The sequence below is a fragment of the Nicotiana attenuata genome, chromosome 9 (assembly GCF_001879085.1).
Source record: "Nicotiana attenuata strain UT chromosome 9, NIATTr2, whole genome shotgun sequence".
NCBI lineage: Eukaryota > Viridiplantae > Streptophyta > Magnoliopsida > Solanales > Solanaceae > Nicotiana > Nicotiana attenuata.
In genome coordinates this window covers 10,587,806-10,597,998 of record NC_031997.1, presented here as the reverse complement: position 1 = coordinate 10,597,998, position 10,193 = coordinate 10,587,806, and positions in this window count along the sequence as shown.

Sequence of the window (10,193 nt, the reverse complement as noted above, 5' to 3'; positions counted from 1 at the left end):
GCTTTGCAAGACCCACGGGGGGAGAGAGAGTCCGGCGACTCTCTAGGGGTGAGAGTTGTGGCCAAGATCAGTTGAAGTTTTGAAGAATGACAAACGAACTCAGTGAAGGACCAGGTTCATCTAAGGAGATACAGTTGTTATGGCCCATACACATGAGATGCACGTGAAGAAGATAAGTCCTTGAGATCAAGCAGCAATATCTTGATGAATATCTTCTGAACTGATCGAAAAGATTGAATATAGGATAAGGAGTTGAAGTCTCCTTATGAAAAGAGAATTACATCCGGATCAAGAATATGGATTAGGAGTTAGAGTTGTTCTTGGACTCAAATTGTCAAAGGATCCACAATTCGAGTTCTTATCAAACTCTGATTACTAACTCTATAAATATAACGATTGTTCTCTTTTACAGGTGAATGCACATAAGCAGAAGTTAAGCATATTTGAGACCAAAAAGATCAAGTCTGATTTGCAAGTAACATATGCGAGATACAAGTGTGCACGTCCGAAGCTACATGAACTAAGATAGAAGAACCAGTTTCATGATTGTGTTTATTCTAAGTCTAGTTCAATTGTAGTAGGTTTTCATATTGTACCTTTCAGCTTTCTTAGAAGCAATTGTATTAGGTACTCTGAGTATTCAAGTTAGAGTTAACTTGAAAGTGTCGCAACAGTTGAGGCTGTGTGCTACACTGGGATTAGAGTTAATCCTTAGGTTTACAAAGAGTTTTGTAAATGCAGTTTTTGGCTCAGTGATTTTAGTGGAGTTTGGAAAAATCCTACTGAGTTGTAGGTCGTGGTTTTTTCACCTTTTGAGCCAGGTGTTTTCCACGTAAAAATCTCTGTGCACTTTACTTTCAGTATTTATTATTCCGCAATCTGCTGTAGTTAGAACACTTAGAAGAACCAGGTTCTTCTAACGCGAAAATTAGGTACCACATAAATCACCCCCCCCTCTTGTGTGGTATTGACGTTTATAACATCAATACAGACCCGATATCAATAAAGTCAAACATTGGTCAAACTTTTAGATTCATTAAGCATTCAAACGTTAATTTTTCAACAAAATACGAAAACCCGAGCTAGGGACCTCCAAATTAGATTTTCAGCATATGCCCGTCCCAAATCACGATGCGGACCCACCAAAACCGTCAAAACACATATCCGGGTCTGTTTGCTCAAAACATTGACCGAAGTCAACCCAAATAGATTTTTAAGATAAAATTTCATATTTTATCAGCTTTTAACATAAAAGTCTTCCGAAAAAATATCCCGGACTGCGCACGCAAATCGAGAAGGCTAAAAATGAGGTATTTGAGATTTCAAATTACAGAATTAGGTTCTAAAACTCTAGATGACCTTTCGGGTCATCACAATTACACCGTTGGTGCTTATTGGTTTAAGACTTATTTTTTATTTATACTTTTTAATTATATTTTGTGCAAAAAATAACGATCTGTTTCGGTCGTTTTTCTTAAAAAAATAAAAATATTGACCGAAATCAATGGATAATTGGTCGGTATTCTAAATAGGCAAAAAGGCCTCATGACCACTTAAACTTGCACCCGATTGCCAACCCGGTAAGCAAACTTATAATTTTTTCATTTGAACACTTCAACTTGACGGAATAAATACTAATAAACCACATTGACCATTGATTATGCTTATGTGGCAGTGACATAGGTAATGTGGACAAAATGTGTGCCAATCACGCAGAAAAATGCGCGTGAATACAATAATCTGATTTAAAATAAATACTAAAATCAAAAGAAAAAATTAAAAAAAATACTCGCCTGTCTTCTCCTTCTTCTCTTCACCGGCAATCCCTCCCCGTTTATCTCCGGCCAATCCACCCTTTTTTTATCCAGTTCTTCTCATTCTCTTTCAAACCTTTCTCATCTCGTTTTCTTATTCTTTCTTAAATATAGTAAGTGGTTTGAGTATAGAAAGGTTATGAGTTTTGAACTTAACCAAGGAGAGAGAGCACCTTGGAGTTTTCGGCCAGATTTGATCTAAAGGTGTGTTGTTTTACTTATGATTTGGGCCTTTTTGGAAAAGATATGTGGTTATATGGTTGGTCGTCGGTGAATTGGAGGTGGCAGCCATGGGGTTTTCTGGCGGTCAAAACTTCTATCCCTAATTGAATTTAACAAAATTAAGAAGAAAAGTAGAAAAAGAGATGAAGAAAGCCGACTATTTTGTTGGATTTGGGGTTTGGCGGAGGCTTTTCCGGTAGTATATTATTTTACTGGTTTGGGGGTTGGGGGGACGTGTTTGAATGGAGAAGAAAAGTAAAAAATGAAAAATAAATTTTTGATAAATTAATTTTAAATATGGGACCCACAAATAACACATGTCAAGCAATAAATAGTATATCGTATGACGTATTTGACATGTCAACGCAATTAATATACACGCTCGGTTGGATGTGTGGAATAGTATTCATTCTGTTAAGTTAAAGTGTTCAAATGAAAAAATTGTAAGTTTGTTTACCGGGTTGGCAATCAGGTGCAAGTTTAAGTGGTCAGGACGCTTTTTACCTTCTAAATATTACCGACTGAAGTTGGCTGATTTCTTAAAAATAAATTTTTCGGTATCCATTACCTACTGAAGATGGACTTACAAAACAGAATTGTGTGTAACCTTCACAATTAGAAGAAACAACAGAGGGAAGCTGCATGTTGAGAAATCTTCTTCCAAATCGTACGTTAAATCTTCTTATTTTGTGTAATTGTGCTTAAGTGCATGGTTCTTGCTCCTAATGGTTCTTTCCAACTGACATGCTCACTATGGCCATAATAATTCATTTAATAGGATCCCAATTAAATAGTCAATTTTATTTTGTGTGCATTGATAGGCGAAACTGATAGAGCAATAAGTCTAGGCTGCCATTAAATAGTCCAAATAAATCATTTAATGAGAGTTTTATTTAACTTATTAATTTAATGAAAGGTAAATTTACTTTTAGGTAGAGAGTAATTTGAGTTTTTGACCAATATTGTCCCTTTTCTTTGAGGGTAGGTCTATTTTGATCCCTCAAATATAAACCTGAGCATATTTAGTCCCTTAAGTATTCTAAAGTGGAGCACCTTTAGTCTCACTAACACGATGTGTTCAAAAACTAACGGTGTTACCCAATATATATATATATATATATATATATGTTAATATACAAAAGTTATATAAATTTTATATACTTTTTCGGCTACCAGATGTAATTAGTTCCTGTCGCGGGCTAAAAATGATAATACCCTAAAAAAAAGGTAAAAACGTTGAAGCAACAATGCAAATATTTAGTAAAAATAGCACATGGTAGCCAGTTTTCGGACTAGTCATTAAGAAATACCCAGCGTTTGCAAATTCATTAAAAAATAATCACTATTTTGCTGCAAGAGGAACCGGTCCAGCATAATATATTAGAGATCGGTGGACCAGTGTATGAACTTCCAGCATATTATGCTAGAACTCCGACACGCGGAAAGTTCCAGCATAATATACTGGAGATTGGAGCACATATGTATGAACTTCCAACATATTATGCTGGAACGGTATATTATACTGGAACTCCAGTATATTATGCTGGAGTTCCAGTATACTTATGCTGGAACTCCATTATAATATGCTGGAGCTCCAGTATACTTATGTTGGAACTTCATAATAATATACGGGAGTTCTAGCATAATATGCTGGAAGTTCATACACAGGTGCACCAATCTCCAGTATATTATGCTGAAACTTTTCGTGTTGCAGCAAAATAGTGGCTATTTTTCAATGACTTTGTAAACGCTGACTATTTTTCAATTACCAGTTCGAAAACTAGCTAGCCCGTGCTATTTTCACTAATTAGTCAAAATGGTTTCGGCCCATCAGGCCAACCCGCTTCTTGAGTAGGGTTGGGCTAAGATTATTTAAGTCCATATAAAAGTGAAGTTCATAGGCCCAGCCCAAGTTAGTCCGCCGACTCTTGAGGCCTGACGGAAGCTGGGGCTCCGGCCAAAAAAAGTAATTTGAATTTAAAATTAATATAAAAAAAATTTTAAAAGAAAAGAGTCAACGGGACGAGTCTTACTCATAGACAACACTTAACTGAAAATAAAAAATACTTAATTAAATGAGTCTTTTCAGTTGAGTTGCTAGGATATAATTTCTTGAAATGAATATGCTTGACTTTTATATTTTGTATCTCGTAGTTGGAAAAGTTATTGTGTTTTTGAGCGGTCTCAGCATTTTGTTGACGCAATGAAACTTATTAATAAAATAGAATAATTTAGTTCATGTTGGTTTAATGGTAATCCTTCATTTTATTTTATTTTTTTGTTAATCATATTCTATATGTATGTGTCACGACCTAAGTTCTCCCTTCGTGAACTGTCGTGACGGCACCTAGTCCCTACGATTAAGTAAGCCTAACAATTTACGAAAAAAGAAAAACAAAATACGAAACTAGCAAAATACGAGTAATATAATAGAGAAGTTTAAAAATGCCGCTCGGCATATACCATTCCACTCTCTCAAACTGAACACAAAACACTCCCAAAATCCGGAATCTCATGAAATCACAAGCTATGAAAAACTACATAATGTTCTAACTCTAGAATGTCTAATCAAAAGTAAATGCAGGAAGTCTAAAGCTAAAGGGAAGAATAGAGAGGGACTCCTGAATCTGCAGACACGGCAGATATACCTCGAAGTCTCTGATATCGACTGCCTCAATGATAGAACGGCTGAGTAGTGGAACCTGATTCTGCACACGAAAAACATGTGCAGGGAAGGGCATGAGTACACCACAGCGGTACCCAATAAGTGCCAAGCCTAACCTCGGTCGAGTAGTGACGAGGAAGGTCAGGGCCCTACTGGTTTTATATTTATATATATATATATATATATATATATATATATATNGACGCGTACTCGTTTTTATATATATATATATATATATATATATATATATATATATATATATATAACAAGGTAAACAGTATGAAATGAAGCAGTATAATTAAAGTACTAACAGTCGATAAAGAATAAAAACACAGAAAGAATATAACTCAGTACACAGAGATAGCAACAGGGGGATCTACCAGGATATCGTCCCGTAGTCCCAAACGTAAATGTGCAGTGGGATCTACCGAAATACCAATCCGTAGTCCCAAAGTAAATATCCAGTACAGGAGAATCTACCGGGTGTCGTCCCGTAGTCCCAAATATAAATGTGCAGGGGGATCTATCGGAATACTGATCCGTAGTCCCAAAGTAAACATGCAGGGGGATCTACCGGAATACCGATCCATAGTCCCAAAGTAAACACACAACAATCTCAAGAATGAATCTACAGTTCTATTCAAGTTCATACCAAGAAAAGCTGAGATTTCTATTCTAAACATGCTACACAGAATTCAAGTAAAAAGTTTAAGCAGATGGTACAGTTAAGTCACTTAAGCATGCTTTCCTAAGCTAAACAGTAGGCTTTAATTACAAGTAGTGTTCAACAAAAAAATAGAAACACAAATATTTACTTAATGAAAACGGGGGTTTTCAACAATTAGCACGTGTACGCACTCGTCACCTCGCGTACACGACACTCATATAACAATAGTACCAAAATCCTAAGGGGAGTTCCCTCACACAAGGTTAGGCAAGTCACTTACCTCGAACCAGCTTAAAATCAATCCGAAATCACGCTCTTGCAATGAGTATCCAACTCCGAGTGGCCCAAATCTAATCAAATCAATATCATAAAGTAAATACAACTACAAACAACTAATTTAGCTAGAGAAATCGAAGCTAAGGCAAGAAAATACAAGAACGCCCAAAATCCTCCCCGGGCCCACGTCTCGAAATCGGGTAAAAGTCACAAATTATGAATACCCATTCACTCACGAGTCTAACCATACCAAATCACTCAAATCCGATACCAAAATCTCGATCAAAACCCCAAAATTCGGCCTAAGAACTTTTCTCAAATTTTCCCAAATTTTCACCCCAAATCCGAAATTAAATGATAAATCCAACGTTATATTCGTGTATTATAGCCAAAACTGAGTTAGAATCACTTACCCCGATGAATTTCTTGAAACCCTTCAAAAAATTGCCAAGTCCCGAGCTCTCTAGGTCAAAATATGAAATAAAACCCTAAATCCCGTATTTATAGTGAACCTCTCGGATTCCCATTTCCGCTGACAGCCAAAAATCACTGCCCCAGCGGACTTCCACAGCTGACCGCGAAATTCCTCCGCTGATCGCGCTTCTGGTGGCTGCACAGACAAACCTTAGTATTTTGGCCATAACTTTCTGAACAGATGTCCAAATGATGATTTCTTTACCTTTCTGGAAACTAGACACGAAGGGCTACAACTTTTGATTTTTGAATCATCTCAAAATTCCTTGTAGATCAAAAGATATAGGCTTCTGAAGTAGGACCAACGAACCTACGAATTCTTACCTGGAGCGCCTCAGCGCCCCAAATTCCACCCTTAGCTCCCCAATTCCGCCCTCAGCTGAAGTTCCTTCGTCCTCAGCGAAGATTTAAGCACCAGAACCATGCCTGAGTTCCGGAAATACTCGGACACGCTCAAAACTCACCCGAAACACACCTGAGGTCTCCGGAACCTCAACCAAATGTGCTATCAAGTCCTAAAATACCATACCAACTCAATGACCGGTGTTTTGCGCCGGTGTTTTGTTCAGCTGATCAATGACCGAGTATTCTTTGGCTTGTATCTTTCTCCAGAGATCGTCGGGCCCGGTTTCAGTGATGGTTGGTCGACTAGAGGCCTGCTTTATTGACTCGGCCAAATGTTCCGGGGTATAAACCCTACCGGTTCTCGTCATACCCTGTGCCGCAACAGCTTTCCCGAACTTGACCTTCCCTTTTCTTCTTGCCTCGGCTGTGTAGTCCCAAGGTATGGTATTTGTATGGAATGCTTTTACGGCTGTCATTGCTACTGGAATTGGCGTGGCTATCTTTACCTTAGGCGGTAAAACTGCAACTTCGAAGGGTGTAGGCGCATTTGCAGGTGACATAAATTCGACCTCAATCGGTGCTGGCGTCTTTGCAGATGATGGTGCTTCAAACTCAAGTGGCATAGACATATTTATCTCGGTGCCCCCAGAGGGCTGAATCTGGACTACAATCGGATTAAGGGTGACTATTGGCTTCTTGGATCGTCACCTTCTGTGATCAAACCGATCGATCCCTTGGGGTCCCAATCATCTTCTATTTCAATCATGTGAACGCCTCCACCCTTGTGATCTGGCATAGGGTTATTACGGACATTCGGAGCAGGCTCCTTTGCCACAATGACCTTGTTATCAATTAATGTCTGGATCTTATCTTTCAGAGCGCGGCATTCATCAATGATGTGTCCTTTCATGCCGGAATGGTATGCACAGGACTTGTTTGGATTAACCCACTGAGAAGGGTTCTCAGGAGCAGCAGGGATAGGGATGACGTAACCAGCAATTTTGAGTCTTTCATACAATTGGTCGATAGGTTCAGCAATAGCCATATACTATTTTGGGGGTCTTCGGTCAAAGTTTGGTCGGGGTATAGGGAAGTTTTGGCGTGGAGGAGGGGATTGGTAGTGGGATGGTAAAGTGTTGTAGGCTTGGTAAAACATACGCTGGTTGGGAATACTTGGGTGAAGTGGGCTGATATGTGGGAGGTGATTGATAGGTGAGTGGTGGAGTTCGGTAAGAAGGTGAGGGTGCTTGGTAGTTTGGGATAGGCTGATATGTGATTGGAGGTATTGGGTATGTTTGGTATTTGATGGGAGATTTGGTTCTCTGTGCCACCATTATGGCTCCTACGTCCCTTTTCTTGGACACACCACCTGACTGTATGGCCTTGTTTGTAGCTTGTAAAGCCTTGAAATTAGTAACCATACCGCTTTTGATGACCTCTTCGATCCTTTTCCCAGCTTGATAATGTTAGAAAATTTGTGGCCCTCGATCATCATCAACCTCTCATAATACTATGGGTCTTGGGCCCGGACGAAGAATTTGTTCATTTGTTCTTCCTCTAAGACGGGTCTGACCTTGGCAGCTTCGGACCTCCAACGAGTAGCATACTCGTGGAAGTTTTCTGTGGGCTTCTTCTTCTTCAGATTTTGAATATAGAACACATCTGGTGCATTCCCCGTGTTGAACCTGAATCTGTCCATAAAATCAGACGCCATGCTTACCCAGTTCAACCATTTATTTGGATTTTGGCTAATGTACCAAGATAAAGCATCTCCCTTCAAGCTTCTCATGAAAAGCTTCATGCGGATTTTCTCGTCTTTTCCTACTCCAACCAATTTGTCACAGTACGTTCTCAAATGGACCCTTGGATCTCCTGTACCATCAAACATCTCGAACTTAGGAGGTTTTTACCCCTCGGGCAGTTCGACATCTGGCTGTATGCAAAGATTTTCGTAGTTCAGCCCTTCAATTCCCTTACTTCCTTCTACGCCTTGAATTCTACCAGTCAATTTCTTCAGTTCTTCAGCCAGGTTCTTGATAAGAAAATCTTTATCATCATACTCGGGTGTGCCTGAGATGGGTTGGGTGGAGAGTGGCATGGTCTCCACGTAGATGGGGGTATTATGGTGGGTGTGGCAGTGATCATTTGTGGAGTTTTGTGGTTCTGGGATGAGTAGCGGAGTATTGTTGGAAGTATGGCTGGTGTTTTAGTGGTGGTGAGGAGTGGGGTGGTTCTGTTGCTTTGGGAGATTCTGTGGAGGTGTGGGGTTCTGAGCATTTGGGAAGTTGATATCTGGAGTAGTGAGGGAAAATGACAGATTTGCCAAATTCCGGACTTAATCAAGTTCTTCATGAAATTTTAGCAGCTTTTGCTCCAGTTGGGAGGCATTCTCCTTGGGGACCAAAGTACCATGACTGTGAGTGACCTCTACCCGTTCAGTTGAGTTTTCCTTTCTGAAGTTGTTCAAATCTTCCATCTTCCCTTTGTTCTTGTTTTTGACGGGGCTGAGAGGAGGAGTGGGTGGAGGGCCCTTGGATCTTTTGGAATAGGATGATGTTGCCAGAGTGCTCGAACTAACCTTTGGGGATGGAATAATCAAAAACAAAATAAAACAAAAGGTAACCAAGTTAGTGAGGTTCATGAAAAAATCGATGCAATATTTAAACACATAATGCGGGAATGTAAATCGCGCCCTAATTTGGGCAGGCCTAGCGATAGACTGATTTGGAGAACTTGGAATGCTAAATGCCTCATTTTATTGATAGAAAATAAGACGAGTCCCCAAATCGACACTAAATAACAGGAAAAATAAAGTCACTAATGGCCATTGGCCTTATTACATTTTAAATAGCGAAAAGATAAAGTCCTATCTACTTGGTCGCTAAAGGACCCTCCCCAGATTCGGCATCCCTGGCTTCGTCAAATAACTTCCCCAGCTCGCGAAGTCCCAACAATAGGTAGGCCCTGGCTAGATGTCTGCCTTCGTTTCCCTCAGCATTCTGATAGTCTTCGACCCTTTTGAGAAACCTTCTTTCCAGTTCCACTATGCCTTGCTCCAGGAATCCTAGTCGTTGGTTGGCGTTGATGGCCATGTCCATCCATTCCGCAATCAACTTTTGATTGGCTTCTTGTATCTCACGGTGCTCACTTTCACACTCCCAGATTCTTTTGCGTAGCCGATTGTATTTAACCTGTGCCTCGGCCTTTTCATCTATGATCCTGTGACCTTGAACAAACCCAGGTTGACCCAGACCATCATGATTATCCTCCAACCAGCTGGTATAGTAGGGAGCACAACTGGCGTGGTATCTATCTGGTTCGATGTTATCTTTCCCCATGATGATCTTGCAGTGCCACATATGCTGAGCTTGGCAACTTGTAAGGACTATCGTCAGCCTGGAAATCAGCTCGGAAGTGACTCATCTTGTCGACCCTGGGTACAACCTGCTTCTTACCGGCTTGCCTCATAACTCGGAGAGGGACGTAAGGGTATGTTCCTCTCAGACCGATCAATATCAGAAAAGCTACGTCTCGGGATCGGGCGATGAATTCTTCGGTTGGAAACCATTCTAACATCCATTGTACTTGTTCCTTGGTCAAATTATCAAATAGCTCGAACCATCCTTTGGCATCCTCTGGCTGAGCAAACATATCAGGGATATAATTCACTCGCTTTGGGTGATGGAAAGCGATATGATCGTCCCAATCCCTTCGTTGAATGCCTTGCCGG